Source organism: Chlamydotis macqueenii, unplaced genomic scaffold (assembly GCF_036417535.1).
Source record: "Chlamydotis macqueenii isolate bChlMac1 unplaced genomic scaffold, bChlMac1.mat HAP1_SCAFFOLD_169, whole genome shotgun sequence".
NCBI classification, from domain to species: domain Eukaryota; kingdom Metazoa; phylum Chordata; class Aves; order Otidiformes; family Otididae; genus Chlamydotis; species Chlamydotis macqueenii.
Genome location: NW_028239063.1, coordinates 193,263 through 212,713, shown reverse-complemented (window position 1 = coordinate 212,713; position 19,451 = coordinate 193,263).

Genomic DNA, 19,451 nt, shown 5'->3' with positions numbered 1-19,451 from the left:
GGCTTCGACGTTTACCACCAGCTGCACCTGGGCGCCCACTGAAAAAAAATCCCGAGAAATCACAAACGTCGGACGATTGCTCCCACACCAAAAGTGCCATCAACACAAGCTCTTGTTGCTCCTCACCGCCCATTCCCAGCGCACCTACAGCACCACAGACATCGGGGCTCTGGGCTTTCCCTGACCAACAAGGCTTCGACATATACCACCAGCTGCACCTGGGTGCCCACTGAAAAAAAACCTTGAGAAATCACGAACATCGGACAATTGCTTCCACACCGAAAGTGCCAGCCTGTTAAGCTCTTGCTGCTCCTCACGGGCCATTGGCAGCGCATCTACAGCACCACAGACATCGGGTCTCAGGGCTTTCCCTGATGAACAGGGCTTGGACGTCTACCACCCAATGCACCTGAGCACACACTTAAAAAAACCCCGAAAAATCACGAAGATCAGACGATTGCTCCCACATCAAAAGTGCCATCAACACAAGCCCTTGCTGCTCGTCACCGCCCATTCCCAGCACATCGACAGCAGCACAGACATCGGGGCTCTGGGCTTTCCCTGAGGAACAGGGCTTCGATATTTACCACCAGCTGCACCTGGGTGCCCATTGAAAAAAACCCAGAAAAATCACAAAGATCTGATAATTGCTTCCACACCGAAAGTGCCAGCCAGTCAACAGCTTGCTGCTCCCCACCGCCCATTCCCAGCGCATCTACAGCACCACAGACATCGGGGCTCCAGGCTTTCCCTGACCAACAGGGCTTCGATATTTACCACCAGCTGCACCTGGGTGCCCACTGAAAAAAAACCCCGAAAAATCACGAACGTCTGACGATTGCTCCCACACCGAAAGTGTCAGCCAGTCAAGCTCTTGCTGCTAGTCCCCGGCCATTGGCAGCGCATCTACAGCACCACACACATCGGGGCTCCGGGCTTTCCCTGACCAACAGGGCTTCGACGTTTACCACCAGCTGCACCTGGGCGCCCACTGAAAAAAATACCCCGAAAAATCACAAACGTCGGACGATTGCTCCCACACCGAAAGTGCCAGCCTGTTAAACTCTTGCTGCTCCTCACGGGCCATTGGCAGCGCATCTACAGCACCACAGATATCAAGGCTCCAGGCTTTCCCTAACAAACAGGGCTTTAACTATTACCACCAGCTGCACTTGGGCGCCCACTGAAAAAAAACCCCGAAACATCACAAACGTCGGACGATTGCTCCCACACCGAAAGTTCCAGCCTGTCAAGCTCCTGCTGCTCGTACCAGGCCACTGGGAGCGCATCTACAGCACCACAGACATCGGGGCTCCGGGCTTTCCCTGACCAACAGGGCTTCGACGTTTACCACCAGCTGAACCTGGGTGCACACTGAAAAAAAACCCGAAAAATCACAAACGTCGGACGATTGCTCCCACACCGAAAGTGCCAGCCGGTCAAGCTCTTGCTGCTCCTCCCCAGCCATTGGCAGCGCATCTACAGCACCACAGACATCGGGGCTCCGGGCTTTCCCTGACCAACAGGGCTTTGACATTTACCACCAGCTGAACCATGGCGCCCACTGAAAAAAAACCCCGAAAAATAACGAACATCGGACGATTGCTCCCACAATTATAGTGCCAGCCAGTCAAGCTCTTGCTGCTTCTCACCGGCCATTGCAGGCGGAACTACAGCACCACAGACATCGGGGCTCCGGGCTTTCCCTGACCAACACGGCTTTGACATTTACCACCAGCTGCACCTGGGCGACCACTGAAAAGAAACCCCGAAAAATCAAGAACATCGGACGATTGCTCCCACACCGAAAGTGCCAGCCTGTCAAGCTCTTTCTGCTCCTCCCCAGCCATTGGCAGCGCATCTACAGCACCACAGACATCGGGGCTCCGGGCTTTCCCTGACCAACAGGGCTTTGACATTTACCACCAGCTGAACCATGGCGCCCACTGAAAAAAAACCCCGAAAAATAACGAACATCGGACGATTGCATCCACAATTATAGTGCCAGCCAGTCAAGCTCTTGCTGCTTCTCACCGGCCATTGCAGGCGGAACTACAGCACCACAGACATCGGGGCTCCGGGCTTTCCTTGACGAACAGGGCTTCGACGTTTACCACCAGCTGCACCTGGGCGCCCACTGAAAAAAAATCCCGAGAAATCACAAACGTCGGACGATTGCTCCCACACCCAAAGTGCCATCAACACAAGCTCTTGTTGCTCCTCACCGCCCATTCCCAGCGCACCTACAGCACCACAGACATCGGGGCTCTGGGCTTTCCCTGACCAACAAGGCTTCGACATATACCACCAGCTGCACCTGGGTGCCCACTGAAAAAAAACCTTGAAAAATCACGAACATCGGACAATTGCTTCCACACCGAAAGTGCCAGCCTGTTAAGCTCTTGCTGCTCCTCACAGGCCATTGGCAGCGCATCTACAGCACCACAGACATCGGGTCTCAGGGCTTTCCCTGAGGAACAGGGCTTGGACGTTTACCACCCGATGCACCTGAGCACACACTTAAAAAAACCCCGAAAAATCACGAAGATCAGACGATTGCTCGCACTTCAAAAGTGCCATCAACACAAGCCCTTGCTGCTCCTCACCGCCCATTCCCAGCACATCTACAGCAGCACAGACATCGGGGCTCTGGGCTTTCCCTGACCAACAGGGCTTCGACATATACCACCAGCTGCACCTGGGCGCCCACTGAAAAAAAACCCCGAAACATCACAAACGTCGGACGATTGCTCCCACACCGAAAGTGCCAGCCTTTCAAGCTCTTGCTGCTCGTACCAGGCCACTGGGAGCGCATCTACAGCACCACAGATATCGGGGCTCCGGGCTTTCCCTGACCAACAGGGCTTCGATATTTACCACCAGCTGCACCTGGGTGCCCATTGAAAAAAACCCAGAAAAATCACGAAGATCTGATAATTGCTTCCACACAGAAAGTGCCAGCCAGTCAACCGCTTGCTGCTCCCCATCGCCCATTCCCAGCGCATCTACAGCACCACAGACATCGGGGCTCCAGGCTTTCCCTGACCAACAGGGCTTTGACGTTTACCACCAGCTGCACCTGGGTGCCCACTGAAAAAAAACCGCGAAAAATCACGAACGTCGGACGATTGCTCCCACACCGAAAGTGCCAGCCAGTCAAGCTCTTGCTGCTAGTCCCCGGCCATTGGTAGCGCATCTGGAGCACCACAGACATCGGGGCTCTGGGCTTTCCCTCACGAACAGGGCTTCGACATATACCACCAGCTGCACCTGGGCGCCCACTGAAAAAAAACCTTGAAAAATCATGAAGATCGGACGATTGCTCCCACACAAAAACTGCCAGCCCGTCAACCACTTGCTGCTCCTAACCGGCCATTGGCACCGCACCTACAGCACCGCAGACATCGGGGCTCCGGGCTTTCCCTGACCAACAGGGCTTCGACAATTACCACCAGCTGCACCTGGGCGCCCATTGAGAAAAAACTCCGAAAAATCACGAACGTCGGACAATTGCTCCCACACCGAAAGTGCCAGCCAGTCAAGCTCTTGCTGCTCCACACTGACCATTCCCAATCCATCTGCAGCACCACAGACATCGGGGCACCGGGCTTTCCCTGACTAACAGGGCTTCGACATTTAGCACCAGCTGCACCTGGGCGCCAACTGAAAAAAAACCCCGAAAAATCACGAAGATCAGACGATTGCTCCCACACCAAAAGTGCCAGCCAGTCAAGCTCTTGCTGCTCCTCGCCGGACATTGGCAGCGCATCTACAGCACCACAGACATCGGGGCTCAGGGCTTTCCCTGAGGAACAGGGCTTCGACGTTTACCACCCTGTGCACCTGAGCACACACTTAAAAAAACCCCGAAAAATCACGAAGATCAGACGATTGCTCCCACATCAAAAGTGCCATCAACACAAGCCCTTGCTGCTCCTCACCGCCCATTCCCAGCACATCCAAAGCACCACAGACATCGGGGCTCTGAGCTTTCCCTGACCAACAGGGCTTCGACATATACCACCAGCTGCACCTGGGCACCCACTGAAAAAAAACCCCGAAAAATCACAAACGTCAGACGATTGCTACCACACCGAAAGTGTCAGCCTGTTAAGCTCTTGCTGCTCCTCACTGGCCATTGCCAGCGCATCTACAGCACCACAGATATCAAGGCTCCAGGCTTTCCCTGACAAACAGGGCTTTAACTATTACCACCAGTTGCACCATGGGGCCCACTTAAAAACAACCCCGAAACATCACAAACGTCGGACGATTGCTCCCACACCGAAAGTGCCAGCCTGTCAAGCTCTTGCTGCTCGTACCAGGCCACTGGGAGCGCATCTACAGCACCACAGACATCGGGGCTCCGGGCTTTCCCTGACCAACAGGGCTTCGACATATACCACCAGTTGCACGTGGGCGCCCACTGTAAAAAAATCCCCAGAAACCACAAACGTCGGACGATTGCTCCCACACCTTAAGTGCCAGCCTGTCAAACTCTTGCTGCTCCTCATGGGCCATTGGTAGCGCATCTACAGCACTATAGACATCGGGGCTCTGGGCTTTCACTGATGAACAGGGCTTCGACATATACCACCAGCTGCATCGGGGCACCCATTGAAATAAAACCTTGAAAAATCACGACGATCGGACAATTGCTCCCACACCGAAAGTGCCAGCCAGTGAACTTCTTGCTGCTCCTCACCGGCCATTGGCAGCGCATCTACAGCACCACAGACATCGGGGCTCCGGGCTTTCCCTGTCCAACACGGCTTCGACGTTTACCACCCGCTGCACCTGGGCACTCACTGAAAAAAAACCCCGAAAATTCACGAATATCGGACGATTGCTCCCACAACTCAAGTGCCATCCTGTCAAGCTCTTGCTGCTCCTTGCTGAACATTGGCAGCGCATCTACAGCACCACAGACATCGGGGCTCCGGGCTTTCCCTGACCAACAGGGCTTCGACGTTTACCACCAGCTACACCTGGGCGCCCACTGAAAAAAAATCCCGAGAAATCACAAACGTCGGACGATTGCTCCCACACCAAAAGTGCCATCAACACAAGCTCTTGTTGCTCCTCACCGCCCGTTCCCAGCGCATCTACAGCACCACAGACATCAGGGCTCTAGGCTTTCCCTGACCAACAAGGCTTCGACATATACCACCAGCTGCACCTGGGTGCCCACTGAAAAAAAACCTTGAAAAATCACGAACATCGGACAATTGCTTCCACACCGAAAGTGCCAGCCTGTTAAGCTCTTGCTGCTCCTCACGGGCCATTGGCAGCGCATCTACAGCACCACAGACATCGGGTCTCAGGGCTTTCCCTGAGGAACAGGGCTTGGACGTTTACCAGCCGATGCACCTGAGCACACACTTAAAAAAACCCCGAAAAATCACGAAGATCAGACGATTGCTCCCACATCAAAAGTGCCATCAACACAAGCCCTTGCTGCTCCTCACCGCCCATTCCCAGCACATCTACAGCAGCACAGACATCGGGGCTCTGGGCTTTCCCTGACCAACAGGGCTTCGACATATACCACCAGCTGCACCTGGGCGCCCACTAAAAAAAAACCCCGAAACATCACAAACGTCGGACGATTGCTCCCACACCGAAAGTGCCAGCCTGTCAAGCTCTTGCTGCTCGTACCAGGCCACTGGGAGCGCATCTACAGCACCACAGATATCGGGGCTCCGGGCTTTCCCTGACCAACAGGGCTTCGATATTTACCACCAGCTGCACCTGGGTGCCCATTGAAAAAAACCCAGAAAAATCACGAAGATCTGATAATTGCTTCCACACCGAAAGTGCCAGCCAGTCAACCGCTTGCTGCTCCCCACCGCCCATTCCCAGCGCATCTACAGCACCACAGACATCGGGGCTCCAGGCTTTCCCTGACCAACAGGGCTTCGATATTTACCACCAGCTGCACCTGGGCGCCCACTGAAAAAAAACCCCGAAAAATCACGAACGTCGGACGATTGCTCCCACACCGAAAGTGCCAGCCAGTCAAGCTCTTGCTGCTAGTCCCCGGCCATTGGCAGCGCATCTATAACACCACACACATCGGGGCTCCGGGCTTTCCCTGACCAACAGGGCTTCGACGTTTACCACCAGCTGCACCTGGGCGCCCACTGAAAAAAATACCCCGAAAAATCACAAACGTCGGACGATTGCTCCCACACCGAAAGTGTCAGCCTGTTAAACTCTTGCTGCTCCTCACGGGCCATTGGCAGCGCATCTACAGCACCACAGGTATCAAGGCTCCAGGCTTTCCCTAACAAACAGGGCTTTAACTATTACCACCAGCTGCACTTGGGCGCCCACTGAAAAAAAACCCCGAAACATCACAAACATCGGACGATTGCTCCCACACCGAAAGTTCCAGCCTGTCAAGCTCCTGCTGCTCGTACCAGGCCACTGGGAGCGCATCTACAGCACCACAGACATCGGGGCTCCGGGCTTTCCCTGACCAACAGGGCTTCGACGTTTACCACCAGCTGAACCTGGGTGCACACTGAAAAAAAACCCGAAAAATCACTAACGTCGGACGATTGCTCCCACACCGAAAGTGCCAGCCTGTCAAGCTCTTGCTGCTCCTCCCCAGCCATTGGCAGCGCATCTACAGCACCACAGACATCGGGGCTCCGGGCTTTCCCTGACCAACAGGGCTTTGACATTTACCACCAGCTGAACCATGGCGCCCACTGAAAAAAAACCCCGAAAAATAACGAACATCGGACGATTGCTCCCACAATGATAGTGCCAGCCAGTCAAGCTCTTGCTGCTTCTCACCGGCCATTGCAGGCGGAACTACAGCACCACAGACATCGGGGCTCCGGGCTTTCCCTGACCAACACGGCTTTGACGTTTACCACCAGCTGCACCTGGGCGACCACTGAAAAGAAACCCCGAAAAATCAAGAACATCGGACGATTGCTCCCACACCGAAAGTGCCAGCCTGTCAAGCTCTTGCTGCTCCTCACGGGCCATTGGTAGTGCATCTGGAGCACCACAGACATCGGGGCTCTGGGCTTTCCCTGACCAACAGGGCTTCGACATATACCACCAGCTGCACCTGGGCGCCCACTGAAAAAAAACCTTGAAAAATCACGAAGATCGGACGATTGCTCCCACACAAAAACTGCCAGCCCGTCAACCACTTGCTGCTCCTAACCGGCCATTGGCACCGCACCTACAGCACCGCAGACATCGGGGCTCCGGGCTTTCCCTGACCAACAGGGCTTCGACATTTACCACCAGCTGCACCTGGGCGCCCATTGAGAAAAAACTCCGAAAAATCACGAACGTCGGACAATTGCTCCCACACCTTAAGTGCCAGCCATTCAACCTCTTGCTGCTCCTCACTGGCCATTCCCAGCGCATCTACAGCACCACAGACATCGGGGCTCTGGGCTTTCCCTGACAAACAGGGCTTCGACATATACCACCAGCTGCACCTGGGCGCCCACTGAAAAAAAACCCCGTAAAATCACAAACGTCGGACGATTGCTCCCACAGCGAAAGTGTCAGCCTGTTAAGCTCTTGCTGCTCCTCATGGGCCATTGGCAGCGCATCTACAGCGCCACAGACATCGGGGCTCTGGGCTTTCCCTGACCAACAGGGCTTCGACATATACCACCAGCTGCACCTGGGCGCCCACTGAAAACAAGCCTTGAAAAATCACAAAGATCGGACGATTGCTCCCACAGCGAATGTGCCAGCCAGTCAACCGCTTGCTGCTCCTTACCGACCATTGGCAGCGCATCTACAGCACCACAGACATTGGGGCTACGGGCTTTCCCTGACGAACAGGGCTTCGACGTTTACCACCAGCTGCACTTGGGTGACTGGAAAAAAACCCCGAAAAATCACAAATGTCGGACGATTGCTCCCTGTCGTAGTTCAGCCCCAATGGGGACCAGAGTACGCAGTCTCTCTCTCACTCCCCCCACTCTCCGAGAGAATAGGAGGAGATTTGACAAACAAAAGAAAACCAGAAAAAAAACCAAACACGTGGGTTGAGATTGAACACAAATAAATTTAACAGTAATGACAGAAGAAAACAAGGCAGTGATAAAACACAAATAGAGTACAATAGCTCACAACAGATGTCCACATCCAGTCTCTTCCAAGTAGCAGGGGTCCTCCCTTCAGCACCCTCCTTAGTTAAATACTGAGCATGATGTCAGATGGGATGGAATACCCTTTGGCTAATTTGGGTAAATTAACCCCAGCTGTTAGCTAATAAGTTAACTATCCCAGCCATAGGTGCTACCAACTTCAGTTCTCCACACAGCTCAGGTAAATATTAACTCTATCCTGGCCAGAACCAGGACACTTCCACACCGAAAGTACCAGCCAGTCAAGCTCTTGCTGCTCCTCACCGGTCACTGGCAGAGCATCTACAGCACCACAGACATCGGGTCTCCAGGCTGTCCCTGATGAACAGGGCTTCGACGTTTACCAACAGTTCCAAATGGGCGCCCACTGAAAAAAAACCCCGAAAAATCACGAAAGTCGCACGATTGCTCCCACACCGAAAGTGCCAGCCAGTCAAGCTCTTGCTGCTCATCACCAGCCGTTCCCAGTGCATCTACAGCACCACAGACATCGGGGCTCAGGGCTTTCCCTGACCAACATGGCTTCGATGTTTACCACACGCTGCACCTTGGCGCCCACTGAAAAAAACCCCCGAAAAATCACGAACGTCGGACGATTGCTCCCACACCCAAAGTGCCAGCCAGTTAAGCTCTTGCTGGTCCTCAGCGGCCATTGGCAGTGCATCTACAGCACCACAGACATCGGGGCTCCAGGCTTTCCCTGACCAACAGGGCTTCGACGTTTACCACGAGCTGCACCTGGGTGCCCACTGAAAAAAAAGCCCCAAAAAACACAAACGTCGGACGATTGCTCCCACACATTAATTGCCATCTGGGCAAGCTCTTGCTGCTCCTCACCGGCCATTGGCAGTGCATCTACAGCACCACAGACATTGGGGCTCCGGGCTTTCACTCACGAACAGGGCTTTGACATTTACCACCAGTTGCACCTGGGTGCACTCTGAAAGTAAATCCCCGAAAATTCAAAAACGTCGGACGATTGCTCCCACACCGAAAGTGCCAGCCAGTCACGCTCTTGCTGCTCCTCACCGGCCATTCCCAGCGCATCTACAAAACCACAGACATCGGGGCTCTGGGCTTTTCCTGACCAACAGGGCTTCGACGTTTACCACCAGCTGTACCTGGGTGAGACTGAAAAAATACGCCGAAAAATAACTAAAATCGGACGATTGCTCCCACACCGAAAGTGCCAGCCAGTCAAGCTCTTGCTGCTCCTCCCCGGCCATTGGAGGCGCATCTACAGCACCACAGACATCGGGACTCTGGGCTTTCCCTGACCAACATGGCTTCGACATATACCACCAGATGCACCTGGGCGCCCAGTGAAAAAAAACCCAAAAAATCACTAACGTCGGACAATTGCTCCCACACCGAAAGTGCCAGCCTGTTAAGCTCTTGCTGCTCCTCACTGGCCACTGGCAGCGCATCTACAGCACCACAGATATCGGGGCTCCGGGCTTTCCCTCACCAACAGGGCTTTAATATTTACCACCAGCTGCACCTGGGCTCCCACTGTAAAAAAACCCCGAAAAATCACGGACGTCGGACCATTGCTCCCACACCGAAAGTGCCAGCCAGTCAGCCTCTTGCTGCTCCTCACCGGCCATTGGCAGCGCATCTACAGCACCACAGACATCGGGGCTCTGGGCTTTCCCTGACCAACAGGGCTTCAAAGTTTACGACCCGCTGCACCTGGGCACACACTGAAAAAAACCCCCGAAATATCACGAACATCAGACGATTGCTCCCACACCAAAAGTGCCATCAACACAAGCTCTTGTTGCTCCTCACCGCCCGTTCCCAGCGCATCTACAGCACCACAGACATCGGGGCTCTGGGCTTTCCCTGACCAACAGGGCTTCGACATATACCACAACCTGCACCTGGGCGCCCACTGAAAAAAACCCCCGAAAAATCACCAACGTCGGACGATTGCTCCCACACCGAAAGTGCCAGCCATTCAAGCTCTTGCTGCTCCTCACCGCCCATTGCCAGCCCATCTACAGCACCACAGACATTGGGGCTCCAGGCTTTCCCTAACCAACAGGGCTTCGACATTTACCACCAGCTGTACCTGTGTGCCCACTGAAAAAAACCCCCGAAAAGTCATCAACATCGGACGATTGCTCCCACACTGAAACTGCCAGCCAGTCAAGCTCTTGCTGCTCCTCACCAGCCATTCCCAGTGCATCTACAGCACCACAGACAACGGGGCTCTGGGCTTTCCCTGACGAACAGGGCTTCGACATTTACCACCAGCTGCACCTGGGCGCCCACTGAAAAAAGCCCCGGAGAAATCACGAACATTGGACGATTGCTCCCACACCGAAAGTGCCAGCAACACAAGCTCTTGCTGCTCATCACCGCCAATTCTCAGCGCATCTACAGCACCACAGACAATGGGGCTCCGGGCTTTCCCTGACCAACATGGCTTTGACATTTACCACCTGCTGCACCTGGGCGCCGCCCACTGAAAAAAATCCCCGAAAAATCACGAACGTTGGACGATTGCTCCCACACCGAAAGTGCCAGCCAGTCAAGCTCTTCCTGCTCCTCACCGGACATTGGCAGCGCATCTACAGCACCACAGACATCGGGGCTCTTCACTTTCCCTGACGAACAGGGCTTCGACATTTACCCCCGCTGCACCTGGGCGCCCACTGAAAAAAACCCCGAAAAATCACGAACATCGGACGATTGCTTCCACACCGAAAGTGCCAGCCAGTCAAGCTCTTACTGATCCTCAGCAGCCATTCCCAGTGCATCTACAGCACCACAGACATCGGGGCTCCAGGCTTTCCCTGACAAACAGGGCTTGGATGTTTACCACCCGCTGCACCTGGGCGCCAACTGAAGAAAAACCCCAAAAAATCACGAATATCGGACGATTGCTCCCACACCCAAAGTGCCAGCAACTCAACCTCTTGCTGCTCCTCAGCGGCCATTGGCAGCGCCTCTAAAGCACCACAGACATCGGGGCTCCGGGCTTTCCCTGACCAACAGGGCTTCAACGTTTACCACCAGCTGCACCTAGGCACCCACTGAAAAAAATCCCCAGAAATCACAAACATCGGACGATTGCTCCCACACCGAAAGTGCCAGCAACTCAAGCTCTTGCTGCTCCTCACCGCCCATTCCCAGCGCATCTACAGCACCACAGACATCGGGGCTCTGGGCTTTCCCTGACCAGCAGGGCTTCGACGTTTACCACCAGCTGAACCTGGGCGCCCACTGAAAAAAAACCCCGAAAAATCAAGAACATCGGACGATTGCTCCCACACCCAATGTGCAAGCCTGTCAAGCTGTTGCTGCTCCTCACGGGCCATTGCCAGCGCATCTACAGCACCACAGACATCGGGGCTCCGGGCTTTCCGTGACCAACAGGGCTTTGACATATACCACCAGTTGCACCTGGGCGCCCACTGAAAAAAAATCCCCAGAAATCACAAATGTCGGACGATTGCTCCCACACTGAAAGTGCCAACCTGTCAAACTCTTGCTGCTCCTCATGGGCAATTGGTAGCGCATCTACAGCACCACAGACATCGGGGCTCTGGGCTTTCCCTGACTAACAGGGCTTCGACATATACCACCAGCTGCACCTGGGCGCCCACTGAAAAAAAACCGTGAAAAATTACGAAGATCGGACGATCGCTCCCACACCAAAAGTGCCAGCCAGTCAACCACTTGCTGCTCCTAACCGGCCATTCGCAGCGCATCTACAGCACCACAGACATCGGGGCTCTGGGCTTTCACTGACGACCAGGGCTTCGACGTTTACCACCCGCTGCACCTGGGCACCCACTGAAAAAAATCCCCAGAAATCACAAACTTCGGACAATTGCTCCCACACCGAAAGTGCCAGCCTGTAAAGCTCTTCCTGCTCCTCATGGGCCATTGGCAGCGCATCTACAGCACCACAGACATCGGGGCTCCGGGCTTTCCCTGACCAACAGGGCTTCGACGTTTACCACCCGCTGAACCTGGGCGCCCACTGAAAAAAAATCCCCAGAAATCACAAACGTCGGACGATTGCTCCCACACCGAAAGTGACAGCCTGTCAAGCTCTTGCTGCTCCTCCCCGGCCATTGGCAGCGCATCTACAGCACCACAGACATCGGGGCTCTGGGCTTTCCCTGACCAAAAGGGCTTCGACATATACCACCAGCTGCACTTGGGTGACTGGAAAAAAACCCCGAAAAATCACAAACGTCGGACGATTGCTCCCTGTCGTAGTTCAGCCCCAACGGGGACCAGACTACGCAGTCTCTCTCTCACTCCCCCCACTCTCCGAGAGAATAGGAGGAGATTTGACAAACAAAAGAAAACCAGAAAAAAAAACAAACACGCGGGCTGAGATTGAACAAAAATAAATTTAACAGTAATGACAGAAGAAAACAAGGCAGTGATAAAACACAAATAGAGTACAATAGCTCACAACAGATGTCCACATCCAGTCTCTTCCAAGTAGCAGGGGGCCTCCCTTCAGCACCCTCCTCACTTATATACTGAGCATGAAGTCAGATGGGATGGAATACCCTTTGGCTAATTTGGGTAAATTAACCCCAGCTGTTAGCTAATTACTTAACTATCCCAGCCATAGGGGCTACCAGCTTCAGTTCTCCACCCAGCTCAGGTAAATATTAACTCTATTCTGGCCAGAACCAGGACACTCCCACACCGAAAGTACCAGCCAGTCAAGCTCTTGCTGATCCTCCCCGGCCATTGGCAGCGCATCTACAGCACCACAGACATCAGGGCTCCAGGCTGTCCCTGATGAACAGGGCCTCGATGTTTACCACCAGTAACAAATGGGCGCCCACTAAAAAAAAAACCCCCAAAAATCACGAACGTCGGACGATTGCTCCCACACCGAAAGTGCGAGGCAATCAAGCTCTTGCTGCTCCTCACCAGCCATTCCCAGTGCATCTACAGCACCACAGACATCGGGGCTCCGGGCTTTCCCTGACCAACAGGGCTTCGACATATACCACCAGCTGCACCTGGGCGCCCACTGAAAAAAAACCCCGAAAAATCACGAATATCGGATGATTGCTCCCACACCGAAAGTGCCAGCAACAGAAGCTCTTGCTGCTCCTCACCGGCCATCCCCAGTGCATGTACAGCACCACAGACATCGGGGCTCAGGGCTTTCCTTAACCAACAGGGCTTCGACAAATACCACCAGCTGCACCTGGGCACCCACTGAAAAAAAACCCCGAAAAATCACAAACGTCAGACGATTGCTCCCACACCGAAAGTGTCAGCCTGTTAAGCTCTTGCTGCTCCTCACTGGCCATTGGCAGCGCATCTACAGCACCACAGATATCAAGGCTCCAGGCTTTCCCTGACAAACAGGGCTTTAACTATTACCACCAGTTGCACCATAGCGCCCACTTAAAAAAAACCCCGAAACATCACAAACGTCGGACGATTGCTCCCACACCGAAAGTGCCAGCCTGTCAAGCTCTTGCTGCTCGTCCCCGGCCACTGCCAGCGCATCTACAGCACCACAGACATCGGGGCTCCGGGCTTTCCCTGACCAACAGGGCTTCGACATATACCACCAGCTGCACCTGGGCGCCCACTGAAAAAAAACCCTGAAAAATCACGAACGTCGGACGATTGCTCCCACACCGAAAGTGCCAGCCAGTCAAGCTCTTGCTGCTCATCACCGGCCATTGGCAGCGCATCTACGGCACCACAGATATCAGGGCTCCGGGCTTTCCCTGACTAACAGGGCTTCGACATATACCACCAGTTGCACGTGGGCGCCCACTGTAAAAAAATCCCCAGAAACCACAAACGTCAGACGATTGCTCCCACACCTTAAGTGCCAGCCTGTCAAACTCTTGCTGCTCCTCCCCGGCCATTGGTAGCGCATCTACAGCACTATAGACATCGGGGCTCTGGGCTTTCCCTGATGAACAGGGCTTCGACATATACCACCAGCTGCATCGGGGCGCCCATTGAAATAAAACCTTGAAAAATCACGACGATCGGACGATTGCTCCCACACCGAAAGTGCCAGCAAGTGAACTTCTTGCTGCTCCTCACCGGCCATTGGCAGCGCATCTACAGGACCACAGACATCGGGGCTCCGGGCTTTCCCTGTCCAACACGGCTTCGACGTTTACCACCCGCTGCACCTGGGCACTCACTGAAAAAAAACCCCGAAAATTCACGAATATCGGACGATTGCTCCCACAACTCAAGTGCCATCCTGTCAAGCTCTTGCTGCTCCTTGCTGAACATTGGCAGCGCATCTACAGCACCACAGACATCGGGGCTCCGGGCTTTCCTTGACGAACAGGGCTTCGACGTTTACCACCAGCTGCACCTGGGTGCCCACTGAAAAAAAATCCCGAGAAATCACAAACATCGGACGATTGCTCCCACACCAAAAGTGCCATCAACACAAGCTCTTGTTGCTCCTCACCGCCCATTCCCAGCGCACCTACAGCACCACAGACATCGGGGCTCTGGGCTTTCCCTGACCAACAAGGCTTCGACATATACCACCAGCTGCACCTGGGTGCCCACTGAAAAAAAACCTTGAAAAATCACGAACATCGGACAATTGCTTCCACACCGAAAGTGCCAGCCTGTTAAGCTCTTGCTGCTCCTCACGGGCCATTGGCAGTGCATCTACAGCACCACAGACATCGGGTCTCAGGGCTTTCCCTGAGGAACAGGGCTTGGACGTTTACCAGCCGATGCACCTGAGCACACACTTAAAAAAACCCCGAAAAATCACGAAGATCAGACGATTGCTCCCACATCAAAAGTGCCATCAACACAAGCCCTTGCTGCTCCTCACCGCCCATTCCCAGCACATCTACAGCAGCACAGACATCGGGGCTCTGGGCTTTCCCTGACCAACAGGGCTTCGACATATACCACCAGCTGCACCTGGGCGCCCACTGAAAAAAAACCCCGAAACATCACAAACGTCGGACGATTGCTCCCACACCGAAAGTGCCAGCCTGTCAAGCTCTTGCTGCTCGTACCAGGCCACTGGGAGCGCATCTACAGCACCACAGATATCGGGGCTCCGGGCTTTCCCTGACCAACAGGGCTTCGATATTTACCACCAGTTGCACCTGGGTGCCCATTGAAAAAAACCCAGAAAAATCACGAAGATCTGATAATTGCTTCCACACCGAAAGTGCCAGCCAGTCAACCGCTTGCTGCTCCCCACCGCCCATTCCCAGCGCATCTACAGCACCACAGACATCGGGGCTCCAGGCTTTCCCTGACCAACAGGGCTTCGATATTTACCACCAGCTGCACCTGGGTGCCCACTGAAAAAAAACCCCGAAAAATCACGAACGTCGGACGATTGCTCCCACACCGAAAGTGCCAGCCAGTCAAGCTCTTGCTGCTAGTCCCCGGCCATTGGCAGCGCATCTACAGCACCACACACATCGGGGCTCCGGGCTTTCCCTGACCAACAGGGCTTCGACATTTACCACCAGCTGCACCTGGGTGCCCACTGAAAAAAAAACCCGAAAAATCACGAACGTCGGACGATTGCTCCCACACCGAAAGTGCCAGCCAGTCAAGCTCTTGCTGCTAGTCCCCGGCCATTGGCAGCGCATCTACAGCACCACACACATCGGGGCTCCGGGCTTTCCCTGACCAACAGGGCTTCGACATTTACCACCAGCTGCACCTGGGCGCCCACTGAAAAAAATACCCCGAAAAATCACAAACGTCGGACGATTGCTCCCTGTCGTAGTTCAGCCCCAATGGGGACCAGAGTACGCAGTCTCTCTCTCACTCCCCCCACTCTCCGAGAGAATAGGAGGAGATTTGACAAACAAAAGAAAACCAGAAAAAAAAACAAACACGTGGGTTGAGATTGAACACAAATAAATTTAACAGTAATGACAGAAGAAAACAAGGCAGTGATAAAACACAAATAGAGTACAATAGCTCACAACAGATGTCCACATCCAGTCTCTTCCAAGTAGCAGGGGTCCTCCCTTCAGCACCCTCCTTACTATAAATACTGAGCATGATGTCAGATGGGATGGAATACCCTTTGGCTAATTTGGGTAAATTAACCCCAGCTGTTAGCTAATAAGTTAACTATCCCAGCCATAGGTGCTACCAACTTCAGTTCTCCACACAGCTCAGGTAAATATTAACTCTATCCTGGCCAGAACCAGGACACTCCCACACCGAAAGTACCAGCCAGTCAAGCTCTTGCTGCTCCTCACCGGTCACTGGCAGAGCATCTACAGCACCACAGACATCGGGTCTCCAGGCTGTCCCTGATGAACAGGGCTTCGACGTTTACCAACAGTTCCAAATGGGCGCCCACTGAAAAAAAACCCCGAAAAATCACGAAACTCGCACGATTGCTCCCACACCGAAAGTGCCAGCCAGTCAAGCTCTTGCTGCTCATCACCAGCCATTCCCAGTGCATCTACAGCACCACAGACATCGGGGCTCAGGGCTTTCCCTGACCAACATGGCTTCGATGTTTACCACACGCTGCACCTGGGCGCCCACTGAAAAAAACCCCCGAAAAATCACTAACGTCGGACGATTGCTCCCACACCCAAAGTGCCAGCCAGTTAAGCTCTTGCTGCTCCTCAGCGGCCATTGGCAGTGCATCTACAGCACCACAGACATCGGGGCTCCAGGCTTTCCCTGACCAACAGGGCTTCGACGTTTACCACCAGCTGCACCTGGGTGCCCACTGAAAAAAAAGCCCCAAAAAACACAAAAGTCGGACGATTGCTCCCACACATTAATTGCCATCTGGTCAAGCTCTTGCTGCTCCTCACCGGCCATTGGCAGTGCATCTACAGCACCACAGACATTGGGGCTCCGGGCTTTCACTCACGAACAGGGCTTTGACATTTACCACCAGTTGCACCTGGGTGCACTCTGAAAGTAAATGCCCGAAAATTCAAGAACGTCGGACGATTGCTCCCACACCGAAAGTGCCAGCCAGTCACGCTCTTGCTGCTCCTCACCGGCCATTCCCAGCGCATCTACAAAACCACAGACATCGGGGCTCTGGGCTTTTCCTGACCAACAGGGCTTCGACGTTTACCACCAGCTGTACCTGGGTGAGACTGAAAAAATACGCCGAAAAATAACTAAAATCGGACGATTGCTCCCACACCGAAAGTGCCAGCCAGTCAAGCTCTTGCTGCTCCTCCCCGGCCATTGGAGGCGCATCTACAGCACCACAGACATCGGGACTCTGGGCTTTCCCTGACCAACATGGCTTCGACATATACCACCAGATGCACCTGGGCGCCCAGTGAAAAAAAACCCAAAAAATCACTAACGTCGGACAATTGCTCCCACACCGAAAGTGCCAGCCTGTTAAGCTCTTGCTGCTCCTCACTGGCCACTGGCAGCGCATCTACAGCACCACAGATATCGGGGCTCCGGGCTTTCCCTGACCAACAGGGCTTTAATATTTACCACCAGCTGTACCTGGGCTCCCACTGTAAAAAAACCCCGAAAAATCACGAACGTCGGACCATTGCTCCCACACCAAAAGTGCCATCAACACAAGCTCTTGTTGCTCCTCACCGCCCGTTCCCAGCGCATCTACAGCACCACAGACATCAGGGCTCTGGGCTTTCCCTGACCAACAGGGCTTCGACATATACCACCACCTGCACCTGGGCGCCCACTGAAAAAAACCCCCGAAAAGTCATCAACATCGGACGATTGCTCCCACACCGAAACTGCCAGCCAGTCAAGCTCTTGCTGCTCCTCACCAGCCATTCCCAGTGCATCTACAGCACCACAGACAACGGGGCTCTGGGCTTTCCCTGACGAACAGGGCTTCGACATTTACCACCAGCTGCACCTGGGCGCCCACTGAAAAAAGCCCCGGAGAAATCACGAACATTGGACGATTGCTCCCACACCGAAAGTGCCAGCAACACAAGCTCTTGCTGCTCATCACCGCCAATTCTCAGCGCATCTACAGCACCACAGACAATGGGGCTCCGGGCTTTCCCTGACCAACAGGGCTTTGACATTTACCACCTGCTGCACCTGGGTGCCGCCCACTGAAAAAAATCCCCGAAAAATCACGAACGTTGGACGATTGCTCCCACACCGAAAGTGCCAGCCAGTCAAGCTCTTCCTGCTCCTCACCGGACATTGGCAGCGCATCTACAGCACCACAGACATCGGGGCTCTTCACTTTCCCTGACGAACAGGGCTTCGATGTTTACCCCCGCTGCACCTGGGCGCCCACTGAAAAATACCCCGAAAAATCACGAACATCGGACGATTGCTTCCACACCGAAAGTGCCAGCCAGTCAGCCTCTTGCTGATCCTCAGCAGCCATTCCCAGTGCATCTACAGCACCACAGACATTGGGGCTCCAGGCTTTCCCTGACAAACAGGGCTTGGATGTTTACCACCCGCTGCACCTGGGCGCCAACTGAAGAAAAACCCCAAAAAATCACGAATGTCGGACGATTGCTCCCACACCCAAAGTGCCAGCAACTCAACCTCTTGCTGCTCCTCAGCGGCCATTGGCAGCGCCTCTAAAGCACCACAGACATCGGGGCTCCAGGCTTTCCCTGACCAACAGGGCTTCAACGTTTACCACCAGCTGCACCTAGGCACCCACTGAAAAAAATCCCCAGAAATCACAAACATCGGACGATTGCTCCCACACCGAAAGTGCCAGCAACTCAAGCTGTTGCTGCTCCTCACCGCCCATTCCCAGCGCATCTACAGCACCACAGACATCGGGGCTCTGGGCTTTCCCTGACCAGCAGGGCTTCGACATTTACTAGCAGCTGAACCTGGGCGACCACTGAAAAAACCCCGAAAAATCACTAACATCGGACGATTGCTCCCACACCGAAAGTGCCAGCCAGTCAAGCTCTTGCTGCTCCTCACCAGCCATTGGCTGCGCATCTACAGCACCACAGACATCGGGCCTCCGGGCTGTCCCTGAAGAACAGGGCTTCGACATATACCACAATCTTCACCTGGGCGCACACTGAGAAAAAAACCTGAAAAATCACGAACGTCGGATGATTGCTCCCACACCGAATGTGCCAGCAACACAAGCTCTTGTTGCTACTCACCGCCCATTCCCAGCACATCTACAGCACCACAGACATCGGGGCTATGTCCTTTCCCTGACCAACAGGGCTTTGACATTTACCACCAGCTGAACCTGGGCGCCCACTGAAAAAAAACCACGAAAAAGCACAAACGTCGGACGATTGCTCCCACACCGAAAGTGACAGCCTGTCAAGCTCTTGCTGCTCCTCCCCGGCCATTGGCAGCGCATCTACAGCACCACAGACATCGGGG